This window comes from Cervus canadensis, chromosome 28 (genome assembly GCF_019320065.1).
Source record: "Cervus canadensis isolate Bull #8, Minnesota chromosome 28, ASM1932006v1, whole genome shotgun sequence".
Taxonomy (NCBI): domain Eukaryota; kingdom Metazoa; phylum Chordata; class Mammalia; order Artiodactyla; family Cervidae; genus Cervus; species Cervus canadensis.
Window position 1 is genome coordinate 18,118,622 of NC_057413.1, and position 23,834 is coordinate 18,142,455.

Here is a 23,834-nt window from a genome sequence, read left to right on the forward strand (position 1 = left end):
ATTTAAATCTTTGACACATTACTGATAATCCTATACAAACACCAGTTCTCTTTGTAGAGTAAGAGTTTTAAGGGAAGACAGGTCAAAATGCTTTTTCATCTTTATTATTAAAAAGTATAATTACCTCTTATAGATCTGTTACATTAAAACTGCACTTTAAGTTGAATTTTTGGAACCACTAAAATGAAACAAAATATAGCCTGTGTCCAAAAGGTGCATATCACTGCAGCTCTCTGGCTTCCTAGGAGTTCATAGAAAGCAGGTGAACTTATAGGAACAGCTTCTTGGACAGTCCACTTTGCTGGTTTCATTTACATTTTCTTTTTTTTTTTCATTTATTTTTATTAGTTGGAGGCTAATTACTTTACAATATTGCTTCCATATCTCAAAATACCTCTGTAATGGAGTTTTTTGATTAATTCATTCTAGTTATTTGATGTCTCAGATGATATTGCATCAAGCTAGGATAATGAACTGTCTTCTAAGTATGATCCAGTGATTCTTGAAAATTTGATGGTAATAGAGAAACTTCATGTACATTCCACCATATATAATAAACTCATATTAACTTTAATGTATGCCAAATGCATTTAACTTTTATGTATGTATCTATTCTGCACAATGAAAACATGCTGATGAGAAGGCTGCAGTTCCTGCCGAAAAAAGAACTTCTGTTCTACTGGGACAAACAGTAACAGAAACATTAGTCACAATCAAAGTGCTTGGTAGTTTCATAAAAACAATAACAGCCTTACCTCTAGGAGTGAAGAAAACTTCCCAGAGAAGGGGACATTTAAGCTGTTTTTTAACAAGTGGGAAAACATGGGGAAAGATATTTGAATTGGAAGACTTTAAAAATAAAAAGAAATAATAAGAAAGAATATGAGTTGGAGCAAGCTGCAATCAATATGGTGAATTTTCCAATATGGAGTTTAAGGCAAGGTGGAAATTGACTCTCAAAGCATCATCACTGCTTGTGTTGGTTTCATACTGTGTCAGCTGAACTAGACTGGAATAGTATTAGCTATAGTTCTGCTGTCTGATAGCTGTGGGTTAAGATTGCTCACTAAGGCAAGGTGCGTGAGATTTGGAATGCAGAGCCAGGGGGCGAGCACTGGATTCTACGGTTGAGTTGGAACGAGAGCTGCTGCTACAGGTCAAGAACAGAGCAATTGATCATTTATTTGTCATGGGGCACATCCACCTCTGTAGCTCCTGCAGCTCCCACGTGATCTCCTCCTTTAAGACCTCAAGCCCTAAATCAGGCACATGTGTAAAACGCTGTGGCCTCTTTTGACCTTTGCTGTTGGGACTGGATGTGGTAGGAAACACCTGCAGGATTCAGTTTCACTTTGTGAGTTCCAGTTCACCTTTTATCTACCCCAGTTTTTTTCCTGCACTGCTAGCTCCACTGATCTACAGACTCTTCAGCTCCACCACCACATATGGAGGCAACAGCTTTTCATAAACTATTTCACAGGCTCCCAATATTACATAACATCTAAAATAAAGTCTTTATACCATATGACTCATGCTGATGCTTCTCTGGTTGAACCCCAGGGGATGCACAACATTTTCTATTATTTAAAATTAACAAATAAGTAAATAAAAAATTAAATTTTAAAAAAGTAATCAATTTACCACTTTTCTTTCTGAAAAAGTCCATAAATCAGGGTAGGTTTTTGTGTATATTTACCAATCTGTGGTGGAAGTAGTGAAGAAACATCAGAACTCATTCTAGTTAGGGAAATAAAGTGCTTGATTTAACTGGAAGAACATCTCCATTAAAAAAAAAAAAAAAAAAAACCTTTCTTGCAAAGAAAACAAAGGGGAACAGCTTGGAATCAGATTTGTTCACATAGATCAAGGCTGGAAATGCTATCTTTATTCTGGGTTAGAATGGAACTGGGGTTTTTTAATTGAGGGCTAATCCTCTTTTCATGAATATTTCCCTTCACATGTATAAAATAATGTTATGCTATTAATAATGCTGTTAAAAAGTCATTTTTGAATCCTATCTACTGTGAGGTCCCAGAATATTCTGCCAATTTTTTTTGTCTCAATCCAAGGCTAACTAGCAAACTGTGCTGTGCAAATGTTTGATAAATTTGATAAACTAGTTTATCTAAGGTAACAATTGAGTATTGAGGATTGGATATTTTTGATACTGGATTGAAACATGTGCCTTTCTGGTATACAAACTTAGGAAATAGCCAACATCCAAACCTACCTTTCTGTTTCAGAGGTTTATTTAACCAAAGAGTAAATAATGAGAAGACTACTTTAAGACATCTGTTTCAGATTTAGAACAATATTTACCCACACTTGCTTTATACCTTGAGAAATAAATAGCTATTTGAATTTAAAAAAGACAAAAAAACCAGTTAAGCACTCCTGATAAGGCCATAGCATGATGGAGCTGGGTCAGGGGGAAGGAGGGTAGTGGATGACAGTCTTTGGAGTTTCAATTATTTGTCCTTGGCCTTCAAACTGTAAAGAAAGAAACTGCTTGTAGTGACAGTAAACATACTGACAACCTAGCTAAAACGATTCCAATCAAATTTGCTGCCCTATTTTGCCAAGAAAAAATCAAGAACACAATTAAGAAATCAATGATGATTATTGTATGACAAAACACAGTGTCTCAGGAAAAAAAAAATCTGAGAATAGAAAAACTTAATTTATCAATGGCCATAACTCCCCTAAAACTAAATAACTTAACAAAATACAATTTTAAGGCCTCTCTTATAAATAATCAGACAATTTCACCCATTCTCAGCAGAATAATGTCTCTGCGGTAGAGGTAATAATGTCTAGCTTCTTTTAAGATAAACATTTCCAAACAGAGTATGGGGAATTTCAAAATTAAATGATGTGCCCGAGACTTTCTTCATTAGCAGTCCATAATTTTCCCCTGAAGAATGGGATCCACTGAACTAATAATCATGAAACAATGGAATCAGAGGTGGAAATATACGTTGACTGCATGAATATATTCCAGCATAAGCACAAGAAGGCACTTTCTTTTTTGTACTCTGTGCAAAATAGTTTAAGGATAGGTTGATGAAGTTGCATTAGGACTAATAGGGTGTAAAACAGCTCTGCTCATCCAGTGTAGTCTCTGTGAAGAACATGAGGTTGGATGCTTTTCAAAAGGGATATATATGAAAAAGAAATGGCTTCCCTAGATCACAATAAATATCAAAATATTTTGAAATGTACACTGTCTTTTACTTTAAGAATTCTACTTCAATTCCTTTGCCATAAAAATTTGGAATGTAGCTGCAAAGATTTCTACTCCAATGTTATTTAAAACATCTAAAAACATTTGACATTCACAAAGCTCAATTACAGGGGATTGTTGAAATAAATTATGATATACACATGTAAAATTATAGCCATATATTAATTAATATTTGTGACTAGTACAATATGTTCAAAACATATGTTAAAGAAAATATGTCATTGACTCAGTAAACTATATTGTATGTATATATGTGTGTGTGAGAAGGAGAGAAAACCTTGAATTATGCACCCCCAAATTGTAGGGTTTTTTCTTTTCTTTTCAGTTTCTAAAAACGTTTTACAATAGACATGTAGCTTTTGTAATTAGAAATAAAAAATAATAATTAGAAATAAGTCATGTAGATTTTTTTTAAGTGAGTAACAAGAAGAGAGGATGACCCATGCAGAATTTTAGATTTGGAAGGAATATCATACCAAGAGGTAATGTCTTTAACATTCCCTCTTTTAAAAAGAATGTCTCTCAATTAAGCCTTGTCAGTTTATTTCCCCCATTCTCCTCTCTGGAACATTCTTCAGTTTGTTTTTGCCCAAGTACTTTGTTTCATATTACAGTATGATTCTTCTCTCATGGTACCACGAAGGGGCTCTGGGATCAAGGCTGGCTGGGCCTGCTGACATCTTTTGTAAAGGCAACACGGACTGACCAGGTGGGAAGAGGCAGCTCTTCGGGGTAACGGACTGGAGGAGGAAAGTGAAGAGGGAACTTTTGAGGGCTTGGAGGGAAGCTAGTCAAGAATAAAAACACAAATGAAAATAAAACATTTCAAAGAATGAAGGATAAAGGAAACCTGATTTAAAATAATATTGTCCCTGAGCTCAGCCAGTTCTGGGTGGCATTCTCATCCAACCACCAGGGAACTGGGGTTCAAGGAGCAATCGAATTGAAGACAATTGGCATTCAGCCTTGGCGAGGAGCAGGCACAGAAGGCTCTTTGTTGAATCCGGCAGCCAGAGAGTACCTTGTGCTGAGCAAGATCTGGATTAAGGGCATGCATGCTCGCTTGTCACAAATGTTTTATTGTGTGTCTGGGCAAGTCATTCTCACTTGTTAAGGAACAGCAAGGGTTTTGTTCTGCATGGGCTTAAAATAAACCAGAAAAATCAAAGGGGCTTAGGGAAAGGGGGAAGGAGGAAGAAGAGTTCATGTTTATGGTTTATTTTTGTTTGGTTAGCTCTTTAAGCTCTTGGAATAGGCAACTTCCTGGGGACTTTAAGTCTTAAAGTCTTCACTAACTCTAAATTTAAAGTAACTTTTATGCTGACAATTTAAACAGACTACACTAGAATAAGAACTGTACTTATCTCAGTATAAATGTCATCTTGGTAAAGTGCATTGTATACTATCAATGTATCTTAACCCTGACAAACCGTATGAGCTCAATGAAGACAATGGGACTAGTGAGAAAGACTATTTTGAGTACATTTTTCCCTAGGTTTTTTTGCTCATACTCTCTTTCGAAAAATATAAAAATCTCACAGACTGCTTTATTTGCAATACCAAGAATGCAATGAAAAGCAAATCAAAATACTAGAAAACTGTTTTTTTTCAACCCTTCTATTTCCCTTCCTCCATTCTATTATATCCCCACATCCACCATCTCTTCTCAGAGCTGTGTGATCCCTATTGAAAACCATTCATTGTTTGTGCATAATCAGAAAACCGAGTTTCTAGTCCCAGCCCTGTTTTCACTTAACTGCCGTCTGTATTTGTGAAAGTTACTTATTCTCTCTGGGCCCTGATATCCTTATCTGTCAAGTGTGAATACTCTAACCTGTCTTCCTGTTTAAAAGAGTTATTGAGATTCAAAACTGATAACCAATTTTAAGACACTTTATGAATAAAGAATAAGTAATAGTAGTATTATGAAAAGCCTTCAGCTTTGCTATTGAAGTATAGCTAATATACACAAAAGCACACATTTAAAAAGATGTCAGAGGGAAAAACTGTGAAGATAATTACTTCTGAAGAAGCTTTTGCTTTGCTGTGAATCCACCTCCCACCCCAGGAAGGAACAGGGGGTTTACTAATCTCCTTTCCCTCTGGACAGGTAAGAAGAGACTCCCGGGGACAACTGGGAACAGCTTAAATGTGTTCACTGCTTCTGGGAGAATCACAGGATCTGATGCCTGGCTTAAGCCTAAAGAAACCAAAGTAGGCTGTGGAAGAGGAAAGAGATGTCTGCATTAAGTTTGGCAGAGTTGTGCATGTGATTGCAATGAACAGACATAGGCAGTGGTGAAAAAGAGAAAAAGTGGGCTGCTTTCACTTCCAATAATAAGACCACTTAGAAGGACGGTATGCAGGAAGTGTATGCTACTTAACTGGAGGTTTGTATATGTTACATTTCTAAGAGCTGCAGAAAAAAACAAAGGATCCACTGGAATAGAGATGTACTTTCCAAATCAAGGCTCTCCTTGACTTGCAAGGCTCCCAGGAATGACCATCACCAACAACCAATGAAAGTAGGAGGTAACAGGTCAGTTTTCATCATGTACGAGACCCAGAGAAAAGAAAATCATCTAGCCCAGTAACACTGCCCTGTCTACATCCCAGTGCTCTCTTTCCAAATTTGACACTGTGGGGATCTGTTAAGTCAAATAGCCATAGTCAGTGGAAGAGGGAACACAAGGCTGAAATCTACCCCAGCATCTTCCCGGAAGCCAAGCAACCACCAACCAAATGTTAACAGAGGGAGAATTCCTTTCTTAAAAAATAAGCACACTCGTTAATATTAAAAATTTGGCCTGGGGAGATATGTACATGGAGACGCACAGTTAGGAAGATGGGAATCATTCTGCTGCGAAACAAGAAATTACCAGAAGCTATGAGAAAGGTCCAGAACAGATGCTTTCCTAGAACCCAGAGGCAGCATGGCCTTTCTGTTGTCTTGATTTTGGACTTTCAGCCTCCAGAGCAATAACACAATAAATTTCTGTTGTTTAAGCCACCCGCTGTGTGGTACTTTGTTACAGCATCCCTGACAAACTAATGCACCCTTTCTTAGCATGAGTTCAACATATAGGCTACAAGGGTATACTTTGACACAATAATAGAATCTAATCCTTAAGGAAAAGGCAGGAATATTTAACATGTATCAATACTTCAACTTCATGTCAGTAGAAGCTAAAATAAAAAGGATGTCTTCAGCTCCGAAGTGTTATGTGCTTATGACATCACATTCAAATGTTCCACTCACTCATCTGTCTTCCCCACTAGTCTGAACATGCCTTAATAGGAATTCTGCCTAGTTTATCTTTATAATCCTTGCATCTTGCACAGAACCCAAAACAGTTCAGTCAGAATTGAACTAAAGAGAATAATCATTATCAGGAGGCTGACCACTAACAAGGAAGCATTATTTCAGGTAATCTGACCTTAAACCATGTCTATATACACATTTCCTTGTGGTCATTTAAATTCTAAACAAGTGAAATGGGTATGGATTTTAATCTGCCATACTCGGGTGCAAAATAATTTTGCACGTCATACTTTATTTTCTAAGTAAACTTACTTCTGACTCTGAAATCCTGTCTCAGTGATGGAGAGAGATTCAATCACATTCAGGTTTGAAGCACAGTACTGAATCACATGCAATCACATTCAGGCTTAGCAAAGTCACCACTGGGTATTGTCATTCCATGAGCAAGAGGCCCTGACATCTGTCTGCCATGGTTGCCTTTGCATTGCTCCTGGCCCAAGCCCTCAAGTGGCCTCTAAAGCAGCTTCTCATAAATCAGTTTCTCATTAATTCACCCTGTTACACACTTTGTGTATATATAGTGCTTTCACCACTAAGCAAATCAACATTTTCACAATGACACAGTCTGGACTATTCCCCTGGATGGTGAGACAGATTGACCTTAAGAAGCAGTAGAGACCTCCGGTCCCCCTCCTCAGTCATTCTAGTCTGCAGCTTCCCTGAACCAGGCCCATGTATGTATTTCCTTGTTGTTGTCACATTCTTTGAAGGAGTATGGGAGCATGGCCTTGGGGACACACATTGGGAATGCCTTTCATGGTCCAGACCAAAAGCTGCCCTCCAGATGTCTGCAGCCCATGAGCACACCCCATATAAACTGCAGCTGCCTTGGATTCACATGAAGTAGGAAAATCAATTAAAGGAGAGTCAAAGCATAGCTTGGAGAAACCCCTCCAGTCTCTATTTACTATTTCTACCCTTTTCATTCTAATGTAACCAAACTTTGATGAATCTGGCTCGTGTTTCCATACCCTTTTCCTGTCCCGGCCCATGTGGTCAAGCCAGGGAGAAAGAAAAGTATAAAACCTCTCAGTTGCTTCATATCTCAAAGGAGTCCAGAATGACAGCAATGTTCATTATACCTTGACAACTGACCTTCCTATACATCTATGACCTATTTAATAGTTTCAAGAATGACCGCCAGACTATTTTCAAAATCTGTAAAATCATGTGTGTGTATGTGTGCATACAATAAGCATTCATACAAATATGCCCAGGCACACAGGCTCCATTTCAAGAGTGGTGTGCAAAGAATCGGCCCCCATCGACCATTTTATTACTGTTTGCACATTTGGTACAGAACAGCAATGAAGGCCCCAGCGTCTGCAGCAGCTCCGGCAATTAGCTCCGAATGAAACAGTCATAAATAGTAATTAGCCATTCCCTCAGTCATGTCCCAAAGCCTTTAAAAAAAAATCCGCAGAGAAATCAATGCATTCTTTTCTAAAGACCTATTATAGGCACACCACCCACTCACTCTACCATCATTTCTCAGAAGCTGAGAGGAAGAACAGGCTTCCTGCCACTCCCAAGATGTCCATGGGTCCTATAGGGATCAGTGAGGAAAAGAAAGCAAAATCGGGCAGAGAAACAAGGTGGTACAGAATCAAAGGTCTGTAGAATATTGATCAATGCAGGGAGATGTGGTTCTGCAGGAACCTAGAATATTCAACACAGGACACTGAGACAGGACCCTAGTAACACAGAATTACGTCCTATGTGGGTCCTGCTTCCACTGTGAATCTGCAGGAGAGCTTCATGAATTCTCCCTTCACTCTGCAGTGAAATCTCTCGGCCCTAGGATGAAGCTGGTGGCACACATTTTTCCTTCAGTGGGGATACTAGATCAGAGAACCTAGGACGAGGTCTCATATTGGTGAGCCTCCATCCCCTGCTCTAAAAGTGTGGATTCTGAGACCTGAATCCTTGTGTTGCTAGGGAGTTTACGATCATGAAAATTAAGGCTTGCCATCCAATAAGCAAACACAGCCTATTCTGTGATGTGCTGAGTAGCCTTGATCAGATCGTTCTAATTCTCATAATTGGACATCTGGAATGTGCCTTGAAAGCTTACCTGGCTTATCACCTTGGCTTCAGTTGTGTCTCTTCCATTCCAAACAGATCTCTGTATAGCAAAACCGTGATCTCAGCCTTTTAGCACCAGCCATCAAAGACCCCAGACTAACCATTCATGGAGGACATAACTATAGTGGAGAACCTTGGTTCAGGCATTACCAGTGGCCTGAACAAACACCTGTGTGTTCCTTCCATTTCTGAGATGCTACAATGTTACCTGGCATGAAGACTGAAGCATCTTTTCCAACCTCATTTCACACCTTACGCTGTTGGTTCTGACAGTTAACCACACTGGAGTACTCAGTGCAGGGAGTCCCTCACAAGGCACATATCCCTTGTTCACAGTGCTCTGGGAGCACTTCATAGAACTACTCCACCCATCTAGGGGCAGCCTGATGGAATTACAGAGGTTCCAGACTGACCTAGGTGCTCAAACCCTGACCTTGCTGCTTATTAAATGCAGGAACTTGGAACTGTTTTTTGGTTCCTCTAACCCAGGAATTCTTACCCCTGGCTGCATATTAATGTAACACGGGAGGTTTAAATAACCATAACCATAATCACAACCACACTGCCATACTCAGACCCTGCTGCAGGCTCCTAAAGTCAGAAGGGGTTAGAGGGGACGGTCATGGTGCAGATACTTTTTAAAAGGTATTTTATGTGACTCTCTTCTTAAAGGCACTTAAGGTCCTAACTATAGTTTGAAACCTCAATTTTGCTCTACTGTATATCACTGGTAATACTGATCTATTTCTGAGGGTTATTATGAATTTTTAATTCTGCAACATGGGTAAAATGCCTGGAAAATATTAAATACATGATCAGTGAACTGCGATTATATTACTATTATCCACTTTGCTTCTAATGCATTTTATCTGGGACCTCTGACAGTTCTGTTACAGCACAGCGTAAGTTTTGCACTCAACTCTGAACTCAAGGGCATATCTATCTGCCTGCCTAGTGCTCGGCCCATATTCAGCCCAGGAGAGCATAGGCATCATGAATGAACTGTTCTTTCACCTCGAATGTTTTCTACCTTTGGTCCAAATCCCTCAAGGCCTATGTGAAATTCCACTTCTCTCCTCAACAACTTTTTCCCATCAAAACTCAGAGCTCTGATAGTGTAGATCATTCACCTGGCAACTAGTTATAACAACCCTTCCTTCATGATCTTGTTTTAATTTGCTTGGCTGTTTTTTGTTTATATCTTGTCTCTCCAAATAGACGTTCTATTTATACCTTTTTCATATCCCTCATAGGGCCTAATATGGTATATGTTATACATGGCACATATTAAGAAAAAGAAAATATCTTCTGACAAGGGGGGAAAGAATTTTAATTTTAGTACAAACTGAAATGGGACAGAAATGGTAATATTTTAAAAAAAGACTTGAGCAAAACATTTTAATTTCATGCTTACTAATTACGCTTTCTGGGTTGGTAAACACATATGGATGCCAGTTGCCAAAAATGATACTAAAATCACACAGCAAAAGCTACAGAGTTTGAGACATGAATTCTGGTTCCAGTGTTATTAATATATAACTTGAGACCTTGAGCAAGTCAAGTCACTATTATGGTTTTCAGATTCTGTAAGAATCAGGGTTATTCACCAAACTGTAATGTAGCTTTCAGCCCTCACATTCTACCTTTGTCACTAAGATTTTTAAATACAAGTGTGCTGAGTTACAGACAATGAGGACCTCCCAATAGATAACATTATTCCCCTGGGAATGGAGGACAGAATTTTGAGAAAGTAAGAATTCAGGGGAAGAATGAAAACCCAGCCTGAATAAAGAAGGAAACAAAGAGCTTGGAATGAAGTGTGATTTGTGGGTCTCTACTGCCCTCCTCAGAGAGAAGGGTCTGTCTGCAGTGGGGCTGCAGGCACTTCAGACCTGGGGAGGGAGAAAGAAGCTTTTCTGCAGTCAAGACACAATGAGCAAGACTTTCTTAGCAAAACAGTATGCAGGGTGGATTAAACTATTTCTGAGATAACAATATGCCTGAGAGTCAGATGTACTAATTTGAAAGCTAGTCAAATCATCTTGATAATTATTCAAACCAACATTGATGAAGACATTGCTATGCTTCTGTCAAAAGTGAAAGAGCTTCTATTTAGGGACATTATAAAACCTTTTTTCTCCCCCTCAGATAAACTGTCGCATTTCCCTATCTGGTGACTCTTGCAATAAGTGATTTAATTTTTTTTTACTGAAGCCACCACTGGCTCCTCACATTTTTTAAGTGTGTGTACAATTTAATGGTTTGAAGTGCCATCCACAGACACGTGTAACCGTCACCACGGTACTGGATCATTAAGGGTCCTCCTGCTGGAACTCAGCCCACAGATGCATCCGCGTCTCCCTGAGTCTGTCTCCTCCACGGGAGGAGGGGAGGCCAGACTCTTTCCTGCATCTTGTGCTTTGCATCTGTCACACTCTTTGAGTGAATTTCCTTCTTATCTCACCTCTCTGTACAAATGTAAGATAGTTGCTGGGCTGGTCAAAAGTTCATGTGAGTTTTTCCATAGGATGTTACCAAAAAAACCCTACTTTTTGACCAACCCAGTACAAAGAACTACCTCTAAAGTCACTGGTCTATGAGATCATCTCCAAACCTTCCTGTTGAAATCAGCTCTGGAGATACTCAGTTCAACTGTTAAATGTTGAGGACCAAATAAAAATATTCACCACCTTTTCAGCACTATCCTCAAACCATACTAAAATGAAAGTAAAGGAATAAAAAGTCAAAAGAAGAAAGAGGACAGAATATAGTATCATCAGAGAAATTCTGACTTCAATAAAAGAAGAGACAGCTCTGTCAGAAAGTTTAGCAGAAAAAACAGCGATAAGGAAAACATATAAAGTGGGGGAAATATATACATATTTTCCTGTTCTCTGCAGGAAAAAATAATATAAAGAAACTAAACTAAATATAAGGAAACTAAAATGGTAAAGAAACTAAGTATAAGAAAATATAAAGTAACCAAAGAATAATAAACGATGATAGTATATAAAAAGGCAAGAAAAATAAATCCAAAAATATCATAATAGGTGGCTTAAAATTTTTAAAGTAAATCAAGAAATAACTGTTATGCATTTATCTTTAGAGATACAAAATAAATGCTAGAGAATAAGTAGCTAACAAAACAAAGAGATTGCCTTGGGGGAGCCAAATGTTGATGTTGCCTTCGTTGTATGACTTTATATGAGATTGAATTAAACTAGCTGCCTGTAATATTTAAGTTCAAAAATTTATTTTAAAGGTAGATTGAACATCGACTCATCACTCCCTTCTATCCTCTTAGATTCAACCAGACCTTGTTGCTACCTTCCTTGTATATTATGAGCGTCTACTTTGTCTCACTAACTGATAATAAGTTCTTTAAAGGGAAATGTCATGCTTTTGTCCTGTGGTCCTTCCACGCCTCCACCCGGTGGCTATTGGAAAAGCAAGCATACGTTTGGGGAGTTGCCATACAGGGAACATACCTGTTACTGAAGGTGTTGCTACTCTAGACACCCTGCAGTTGTGTTCCTACACCACAAAGAATCATCCTGCTGCAAACACTTTGAGAAATACCAGATAGTATGATATTGGACATGGTTTCCAGTCAACATACCAAGATGCTGAAAGGATTAAGATTTTCAAGCCAATGGCATCATCTATAACTTACTGTGAATGAGCTGAATCGGTCTTTCAGATAAGGTAATGCACATATTTTATTAGAACTCAAGGTAACAAGAAAATAAGGGAAGTAATGTGCAATATTTCACTCCTACCCCCAGAAGACTCTGAGTCAGTAGCTTTGAATTACAGCCACCGAATCTGTGTAAAGCTCATTAGAATATTCTAGTGCTGTCAGGTCTGGAAATCCCAAGTTTAGAGGAGGATGAGAGTAGGAAATGAGATAAAGAAGAGAATTTTGAGTTTCTAAAAGAAAATTTTCCATCCTATTCCGTTTGTCCAGATATAATACTTGCTGTCATCTCAATTTGCCAATAGGCACTTTTTTTTTTTTTTTCTCCCCAGCATTGGAGTTTGCCTCAGTCAAACTCAGAACAGTTGTATTCACGTAGGATCTATAGCAAGTTTCACAGCTGAACTTAGCTATAGCAATATTTGACATCAACATAGCTTATCTATTGAGACAATAAATTAAGCTTCAAATTGCTAAGAAAACATGAATTTTGCCATTAGCCTACAGATTGTATAGCTATCTGGGGACATGGACACTGTTAATCCATGAATAATGATGTCTGTCTTTTAAATAAGCTGTTTCTTAGAGTTCCATAATAAAGTCTGTAACTTTCAGCCCTAAAGAATAATAATAAGTTATAATAATTATAAATAAAATATTAAAAAAATAAAATATAATAATAAAATATAGCTCAAAATGAACTCCAGCCTCAGATGTGAGGACCTATGTGGTATTATTAAACATTATGCTGTCTAGTCACCAAACAGTGACCCCATGGCCAAATAAACATTTGAAGAACTGCTCAGTTGCTCTATCAATCAAACTAGCTAAAATTAAAACAGCAACCTAATATTTTTACTTGGCAAAATAGCCAATATCATTGAAATCAGAATACCTTGTGTCAATTACATGCACACAAAAAAGATTATACAAAAGGATTTTTTCCCATTAAAAAGCAATCTAAATATTCCACAATAGGAGGATGACTAAATGAGTGAACAGATAAATGGGAGAGGATGTGGGTAAACCTATGGCTGATTCACGCTGATGTTTGGTAGAAACCAACACAATACTGCAAAGCAATTATCCTTCAACTAAAAATGAATACATTTGAAAAAATGAGTAAACAGCCAATTATTTAGCAATTAAAATCATGTCTTCAAAGACTGTATATAGACTTGCAGAAATAGTTATCATAAAATAATTTTATAAGATAAGGTATCAAAATCCATGTATAGTATCAGTTTCATAACTCATACATAAACATTCACATATATATACAGATGTGTGTATGTATATACACACACACACAGATATATATACAATGTACCAATCAAGTAGTGTTTCTGGATGCTTGAGGTTATGAGCATTTTTTATTTTCTTTATACCTTCTCAGTGTTTTCAAATTTTGCATGATGAAAATGTGTTTCTCATATATATATATATACATATATATGTGTATGTGCATATATGTATAGTTGACTTACATATATGTTAGTTTCAGGTGTACAACAACATGATTTAGTTATAAATATATATGTGTATAACTATATTCTTTTTTTGTTTGCTTCTTTTCCTTTACAGTTTATTACAAGATATTAGAATTCCCTATGTTATACAGTAAATGCTTGTTATTTACCTGTTCTATACATGGTAATGTGTATCTGTTAATCTCATATTCCTAATTTATCCCTCCCCCTCCTTTTGTTTTGGTAACCATAGGTTGGTTTTCTATGTCTGTGAATCTGTTTCTGTTTTCTAAATAAGTTCATTTATACCGTGTTTTAGATTCCACATGTAAGGGATATCATATATTTGTTTTTAGCTGATTTATTTCACTTAGTAAGATAATCTCTAGGTCCATCCATGTTGCTGCAAATGGCATTATTTCATTTGTTGTTATGTATCTTTTTAATCAGAAAAAATAAACAGAGTTGTGTTATTTGCTCAGCAACACCTGCAACCCCATGGATAACACTCACCAAGTGGGGGAGGTTAGTTGCTCAGGGCAAAAGGCTGCAATTCCAGAGAGACTTGAAGGACTGATTCAATTAGAGAAGAAAAAAAATCATTACTTTTTTTGTACCCCATCTAAGATGTTTTTAACACATTTTCAGAGTTGGAAGTAGAATAAAATATACCACATGGAATACTAAATCAAGAAGAAATAGATCCCTTTTGCAAGGGTGTGTTTTGAAATTATTATTATAAGTGAATTTATTCACAGTGCATTGGGCTTTGTAATAAAACAGCACCCTTCTCTCTCCATGTCTCATGGTTCCTCTGCTATCTCGCCACACTTCTGAACTGTAAAATAAATCAAATTACCCCAACAAAAAGCAGAGTATTCTCCAAAGAGGGGCCTTGTGTCCCTCCCTTTATTCTATATTGTGCTTGAATAAAACACATGAGACCCTCTCATTGAATCCGTTTAAATATAAAGCCTTTAGAAAAACCAGGCATCCTGTTCTTTCCAAATGCACGTACAATTTCCATTAATGTTAATAAGAGCTATGTGAAGGGATAAGGAAAACCATTCCCATTATGTTTTATTACATTTTTATTTTATGAACTGGTCTCTTGGATGATAAATCAGCGCTACTGCAAAACCATAATTCTTTGGGGGAAACCTCCATGAAATTTCCCTTCTTTGTGCTATTCTGCTGCTGTCAAAAAGAAAAATCCCAAAAACTGAACACAAGCTGAATGCTTCTGACCTGTGATGACTAGTATACTATAGATGACACCCCAATAAAATGCCAACTGCATTGTTCATAATTAGCAGCAACCGCAGTTTTGCTAAAAAGAAAAAGAAAAAAAAACTGCCTGAGATAATTATTGCATTTTACAAATATCCACTCAGCAGCTGGCAATTAGATAACCCAGAATCAAATTATGCCCACCATTAGATAAGTCTCAGGCATCTAAATGCTTCAGAGCTCCATTTGGCAGAGGTCTAATTATGGTGACAGGGCTCAGCCCTGTGGCTGGCCACACGGAAATGGCCTTATTTGCCTTTGCTCCAGGAGGTGTGGTTACAAGGATTTAACCTCAGTTCACTAATCTTTACCATTTCCATGTGGCGGATCCAGTGGATCCATCCATTTCAGTATATTCCTTTGTGTTTCGTGCCCAGCCTTACCTCTGCTCAAAGAGCTCCCTGAACTTAAAAAAAAAAAAAGAAAAAGACCTTCCTTTCCTTCTTTCTCACTTGGGCCCCTTTCTCTCCGTAAACACTTTCTCCCAAAATTCTGGTCCATGTGGTTCTCTTGTCATTTGAAAAAAAAAAAAAACACCTTTATTTTTTAGAGCAGTTTGAGATTCACAGCAAAATTGAGCAGAAAGTAGAGTTTCCATATGGCTACTGCCCCATGCAGGACAGCCTCTTCCACACCACAGTACAATTGCTACAATCGATGAACCTATATTGACACATTATTATGACCCAAAGTCTGTAGTTTACAGTAGAGTTTATGCCTTGTGTACCTTCCATGGATTCTGGCAAATGTATAATGATTTTTATCCACTATTACAGAATCATAGAGAATAGTGTCACTGCCTTAAAAATTCTCTCTGCTCTGCCTATTTATCCCACTCTTTCCCTTAAGCCCTGGCAGACATGGATCTTTTAACTGTCTCCATAAGTTTTGCCTTTGCCAGAAAGTCATATAGCTGGATTCATAGTGTTTAGCCTTTACAGATTGACTTCTTTCAATTAATAACATGCATTTAAGTTTTCTCCACATCTATTCATGGATTGATAGCTCATTTCTTTTTAGCGCTGAATAATATTCCATTGCCTGGGTGCTATGAGGGTTTTTTTTTTAAATTATTATTTTATCGCTAATAATTTTTCCAGATTTATTGAAATATAATTGACATATAACATTTTGTAAGCTTAAGGTGTACAACACAGTGATTCAATACACATATATACTGAAAAATGATGATCACGATGGAGTTAGTTAACACATACATCACCCCATATGACTATTGTGTGGGGGTGGAGGTAAAAAAATTTAAGATCTACTCTCATAGCAACTTTCAAGTGTATAATACAGTATTGTAACAATAGTCTCTATGCTGTATATTACATTCTCCAGGGCACCACAGTTTATTTATCCATTTACCTACTGAAAAATGGTTGCTAGCAAGTTTTGGCAATTATAAAGTATATATAAACATCCACGTGCAGATTTTTGTGTAGACATAAATTTTCAGTTCATTTGAGTAAATACCAAGAAGCACAGCTGCTGAATTGTTCAGTATGTCTAGTTTCCTGCGAAACTGCTGAATTTTCTTTCAAAATGGCAGTAGCATTTCTGCATTTCCTCTCTTTGACTGAGTTCTTGATGCTCCATATTCTCCCCAACATTTTGTGTTGTCAGGGTTTTGTATTTTGGCTATTCTAACAGGTGTGTAGTCATTTCTCATTGTTTTAATTTGCAATCCCTTAGTGGCTCATAATGAGGTATCTGCTCTGATCTTTTCCCCATTTTAAACTTTATGGTACATAATTATTTCCTCTCCTTCCCATAATTCACCTAAGACCAGTGAAGCCCAAATCATGACTTACTGGTGAGGGGAATTAGTAGGTGTTGAGGGAGAGTAACTAGCAATTAATTTAACCTTTCTGAGACTTAGTTCTTCATGTCTACAACCGTAATTATACTTGCCTTATAGGGTGTTTATGAACATTAACTGAGGTGGCATAATAGAGTAGCTAATACGATCCATGGAAGATAGCAGGTGCTCTAAAAAATTTTTTTTCATTCTTCTTTTTTTTTTTTTTCATTTATTTTTATTAGTTGGAGGCTAATTACTTTACAACATTGTAGTGGGTTTTGTCATACATTGACATGAATCAGCCATGGATTTACATGTATTCCCCATCCCGATCCCCCCCTCCCACCTCCCTCTCTACCCTCACTCTTCTTATATCTTGAACTTTGAATTCACTTTCAAGAAAATAAATTGTCTCCTTAAATGAATGTATAGGTTCTCTGTTGTCAGAAACCAGACAACACTGTAATTCAATGTAGTTTCCATCTCAGGTTTAACTGCTGATGAACTGGGAGCCAAATACATTGCCCAAGTGTGTCTTTCTTTTTTTTTTTTCCTACTCAATTCTTATTCCTGCAAGACTCCACTTCTGCATTTTTATATGGATGAGAAATAATTTTCAATTAAATAATCTCAATTATCTCAAAATGTTAAATACAAAAATGCACATATCAAGGTAGTTACAAATTGTACATAATGGAAAAAGCATTGCATTAAAACATGAAAATTTGAGGGTCACTCCTAGCTTGGGCTTCCGGGTGGCACTAGTGGTAAAGAATCTTCCTGCCAATGCAGGAGACATAAGAGACACATGTTCAATCCCTGGGTCAGGAAGGTCCCCTGGATGAGGGCATGGCAACCCACTCCAATATTCTTGCCTGGAGAATCCCATGGACAGAGGAGCCTGGTGGGCTACGGTCCAGGGGGTGGCAAAGAGTCACACATGACTGAAGCACACACATGCACACAATCCTAGCTCTAAAACTAACTAGCTTATATGCTTAGGCAGGTAATTTAATATTAATAAGTCTTAGTAAAACTAAATGATTTGTGAGACCATTTAAAATTACAATATGCAGTTATTCTGATCTTTAAATAGAGACATACTCAGAATAGACATTATGCTGTATATAATTTTCTTACAGTGTCAAATTTTTAGGACAAAAATTTAATGTACATCTCAAGAAAATATCTACTAATATCTCTCTCTTTAGCAAGCTTTTACACACATGAATCTAGGGTAGAAAAGACATTTAAGCCTCCACAACTAATAGAACTTAATCTTTAAATGAAGAGAAAGCTTTCTTAAAAGTTTTTTGAGAAGATCTGAATTTCCATTTACTTGTCCAATATCTGCATTTTGGCAAAAACATTGTACAGTGGAAGGAACAGAGGATTAAGTAGCAAATAAGAAAGTACACTTGTAGTCAGAACAAAAAAAAATGGTCTCTAAGTAAACTGCTAAATATTTTTGCATACTTAAATAACTTCTTATTTTAAAACCTAAGCTATTTAAATTTTAAATTTTAATACTATTTAAATTATTTTGTGAAAATAAGTGATAACTATGCTTCATAAAAATGGATGGTAAAATGAAACCATTTTAGCATTAACTGATATATGTTTCTAATGCAGTGATAATTCAAGAAAATTTATCCATATTCTTCCATATTAATGTATAACATATTTTCATGTATCCCATCTTGTTAATATAGCTTTGTGTGACTTGCTATTCTGTCCTGTAGTCATTTTCCTTTGCTATTGCTATTGTTAGTTATGTAGGCAAAAATGAAATAAACTTATCAGAGCAAAAATGCATCTATTTATTCAGTTCCCTATGTCAGCTCACCTAACTTAGTAAGGAAAGCAAACATTTCCAAATAGTGTACCTTAAGCTCTAGATTTTTATTTGTTATAACCTGCTAAGTGTCTTCCACGACCAGTGTAATACTAAGTGCCCACATATCATTTCTTCCCTTTAAACTGAGACCAGTACCTAGTAGTCCTTTAAACAGACCATCCGTCTGATAACCTCTCATGACCCTTTCTAGTATACATTTTTCTGGCTATAAAAGCAAAGGGTATCCATTCATACCTACAATATATTTTCTCTTAATAGAATTTATTTACTCATTAGGTGGCTATTTACTGGGATTAAAAAATATTAATAGCCAGAGAGCCCTCATAAATACTCAAGGACAATGGCTTTTCTAACATGCTACCTTAGTTTCATAACTTTAGTCTTTTTAAATCATTATACTTGTCTCATCTTCTCAAAACGCCCTCTAATAATTTTTTAAATCTTCAGCAGGTTAACTAGAATTAAAAGCACAGAGAACACCAGACAGCACATCATGTTTTACCAGAATCGACTGGTTTCAAATCTGACTTTCTGAGGGAAAAAAAAAAAAAATAGATAAAAAATATTTTAAAAGAATGATCCTTTTTCTTTGATATGTATTATGCTAACAATATTTCAAGACACTCGAATTATTCCAAATATAAGTGAAATGCTGGCAACATTGAAGTATGTAAATTCAGAAAAAGGAAACCCAGGGTTAATTCATAATCCAACCCAAAATAATGTTTTTAAGGGGTCCATATGCTACTTCCTATGCTAAATGTCTTCCTTTCACATGTGCTAACATCCTGTTTTCATTGCAGGATATCAAATGCAGGAAGTGAGTTGTATCCATTTTCTTCCTCATTTGATATTAAGAAGTTAGGAAAAGCATATTGGAGAACACTGGCTTAGAAAGTCAGAAACTTGGCTCTACCAAGACTCTGCATTAACACTTTATAATGTTAACACTTCACTTTTCTAAACAATTATAATTTACTCAGTGCTTTATGTCTGTAAAATATAAGCAGTGCTTGAAAGAAGTAAAGAACAAACAGCATAGTGTCTCCCGGTTGAGAAAGAGAAGCTCTAATGAAAAACGACTTCAGTTATATAATTTTGGGGGAAGTCAAAGGCCCCCGCCAGAAGGAAAGGCAATCCTAAAAAACATCCTTAGGATTCTCAGCACAGATGGCAAACCACAAGAACCTAGCCTGACATAGGTTTTGCATGAGAACATCAGATCTGATTCCCTAAAGCTGATGTTCCCAAATCAAAATGTATGACTGATGGTCTTTGTTTTTCACAAAATCAGGGAACTCTAAAATGGAGATTTTCAGGAAGTTATTGAAAAGTGGGTTGTGAGAAAAGTTAACAACGTTTCAATGTGCCGGATGACTTTCCCATGTTTGGACTGAATGCCCAACATTTCAGGAAATCTAATTTCCTGTTTTGTTTTTGTTTTTATTTATTTATTTATATTTTGTATTTCATCATGTAACCCAGAAGAGTAAGGACCTATATCATTCAAATGTTATTGTTATTTTGCTTACCAATACCCAATTCTTATGTGCTATTGTCACGAGGCTCCTCTCAAGCTCATCATCTAATTTTTGGCCATTAAGAATATTCTGCCCCATTCCGTCTGCCCCCCCAGCCTCACATATACACATCACAACCCTGTGCCTGCATTTCTAGTTGACCATGAATATACAAAATGACCAGGAATCTTAACTGAGGAGAAAACTAGCGTCTTGGCTGAACACACTGAACCTAATTTTCAGGATTAGATAATAATGGAGCTAGGAACAACACTGAGAGGCAATATCCATTATTTTAACTTCTTAAAGCCTATTCTAGTCCATTTTGAAATTATAAAATATTATATCTGAAAACAGGACCAAATAGGTGACTCCACATAAGATGAAAAGGGGAAATGAAGGTATCATTATCAGTTTTTGCTACTACAACTTTGAGCCTTCTGACAGTGGCTTTGCTATCTTGTTAGCAAATCAAACTGAAATGATGGCTACAAACTGTGATGGCAGAGGAAAGAACTGAAACAATTGATATGGTAGGATGAAAAATGGTGCCCCCAGGATATTCAGCTCCTAAGCCCTGGACGGGCTTCTGAGGTGGCTCAAAGGCAAAGAATCCACCTACCAATGCAGGAGATGTGGGTTTGATCCCCGGGTCAGGAAGATCCCCTGGAGGAGGAAATGGCAACACACTCCAGTATTCTTGCCTGGAAAATTCCATGGACAGAGGAGCCTGGCAGGCTACAGTTCATGGGGTCACAAAGAGTCAGATATGGCTGAAGCGACTATTGTTGTTCAGTCACTAACATGGACCCAGCATGCCAGGCTTCCCTTGTTCTTGTTGTTATTCAGGTGCTCAGTCATGTCTGACTCTCTTTGCAATCACATGGACTGCAGCAGGCTTCCCCTGTCCTTCACTGTCTCCCAGAGTGTGCTCAAACTCATGTCTGTTTAGTCAGTGATGCAATCCAACCATCTCGTCCTCTGTCATCCACTTCTCCTCCTGCCCTCATTATTTCCCAGCATCGGGGTCTTTTCTGGCATTGACAGGCAGACTCTGTCCCACTGAGCCACCAGGGAAGCCCTACATCGGGGTCTTTTCTAACGAGTCTCCACTTTGCATCAGGTGGCCAAAGTATTGGAGCTTCAGTTTCAGCCATCAGTCCTTCCAATGACTATTCAAGGTTTATTTTCTTTAGGATTAACTAGTTTGATCTCCTCGCAGTCCAAGCGACTCTCAAGAGTCTTCTCCAACACCACAGTTCAAAAACATCAGTTCTTTGGTGCTCAGCCTTCTTTATGGTCCAACTCTCACATTCATACATGACTACTGGAAAAACCATATCTTTGACTAGATGGACTTTTGTCAGGAAAGTCACGTCTCCGCTTTTCAATATGCTGCCTAGGTTGTGCATAGCTTCTCTTCCAAGGAGCAAGCATCTTTTAATTTCATGGCTACAGTCACCATCTGCAGTGATTTTGGAGCCCAAGAAAATAAAGTCTCTCACTGTTTCCATTGTTTCTCCATGTGTTTGCCATGAAGTGATGGGACCAGATGCCATGATCTTACTATTTTTAATGTTGAGTTTTAAGTCAGCTTTTTCACTCTCCTCTTTCACCTTCATCAAGAGGCTCTTTAGTTCCTCTTTGATTTCTGCCATAAGAGTGATGTCATCTGCATATCTGAGGTTATTGATATTTCTCCTGGCAATCTTGATTCCAACTTGTGCTCTATCCAGCATGGCATTTCACATGATGTACTCTGCATATAAGTTAAATAAGCAGGGTGACAATATACAGCCCTGACATACTCCTTTCCCAGGAGTATGAAACAACCAGTCTGTTGTTTCATATCCAGTTTTAACTGTTGCTTCTTGACCTTCATAGAGGTTTCTCAGGAGGCAGGTAAGGTGGTCTGGTATTCCCATCTCTTTAAGAATTTACCAGTTTGCTGTGATCCACACAGTCAAAGGCTTTAACATAGTCAATGAAGCATAAGTAGATGTTTCTCTGGAATTCTCTTGCTTTTTCTGTGATCCAACAGATGTTGGCAATTTGATCTCTAGTTCCTCTGTCTTTTATAAATCCAGCTTGAATATATGGAAGTTCTTGATTCACATAGTGTTGAAGCCTAGTTTGGAGAATTTTTAGCATTACTTTGCTAGCATGAGAAATCAGTGCAATTGTGTGGTAGTTTGAACATTCTTTGGCATTGCCCTTCTTTGGGATTGTAATGAAAACTGAACTTTTCCAGTCTTGTGACCACTGCTGAGTTTTCCAAATTTGCTGGCATATTGAATGCAACAGTTTAATAGCAACATCTTTTAGCATTTGAAATAGCTCAGCTGAAACTCCAGCTACTCCACTAGCTTTGTTCATAGTGATGCTTCCTAAGTCTGTGTGACTTCGCACTCAAGGATGTCTGCCTCTAGGTGAGTGCTCACACCATCGTGGTTATCTGGCTTCCAAGCTTCCCTGCCCTTCATTATCTCCTGGAATCTGCTCAGACTCATGTCTGTTGAGTCAACGATGTCACCCAACCATCTCATCCTCTACTGTCCCCTTCTCCTTTGCCCTCAATCTTTCCCAGCATCAGGGTCTTTTCCAATGAGGTAGTTGTTTGCATCAAGAGGCCAAAGTACTGGAGCTTCAGTTTCAGCATCTGTCCTCCCAATGTATACTCAGCATTGATTTCCTTTAGGACTGACTGGTTTGATCTCCTTGTTGTCCAAGGGATGCTCAAGAGTCCAGCATAATTCAAAAGCATCAGTTCTTGGGCTCTCCACCTTCTTTATGGTCCAGCTCTCACATCTGTACATGACTACTGGAAAAAGCACATCTTTGACTCTACAGACCTTTGTCAGCACAGTGATGTCTCTGATCTTTAATATGCTGTCTAGGTTTGGCATAACTTCTCTTCCAAAAAGCAAGTGTCTTTTAATTTTATGACTGCTGTCACCATCCGCAGTGATTTTGGAGCCCAAGAAAATAAAATCTATCACTGTTTCCATTTTTTTCCCGGCTGCCATGATCTTAGTTTTTTTCCAATGTTGAGTTTTAAGCCAGCTTTTTCACTCTCCTCTTTCTTCTTCATCAAGAGGTTCTTCCTCTTTGCTTTCTATCATTAGAGTAGTATCATCTGCATATCTGGGCTTCCCTGATGGCTCAGATGATAAAGAATCTGCCTGCCAATGCAGGCGATGCAAAACACACAGGTTCAATCCCTTGGTTGGGAAGATCTCTTGGAGGAGGAAATGGCAACCCACTCCAGTATTCTTGTCTGGGAAACTTCATGGACAGGGAAACCTGGTGGGCTACAGTCCATGAAGCTGCAGAGTTGGACAGGCCTGAGTGACTGAGCACATCTTCACACATTGGCATTTCTGAGGTTACTGATATTTCTCCTGGAAATCTTGATTCCAGCTTGTGACTCATCCAGCCTGGCAAGGCATAAGCCCTGAAAACTGTAAATGTTACCTTAAACAGCAAAATGGACTTCCCAAATGCAAATAATCTAAGGATTTTTGGATGGGAGGATTATTCTG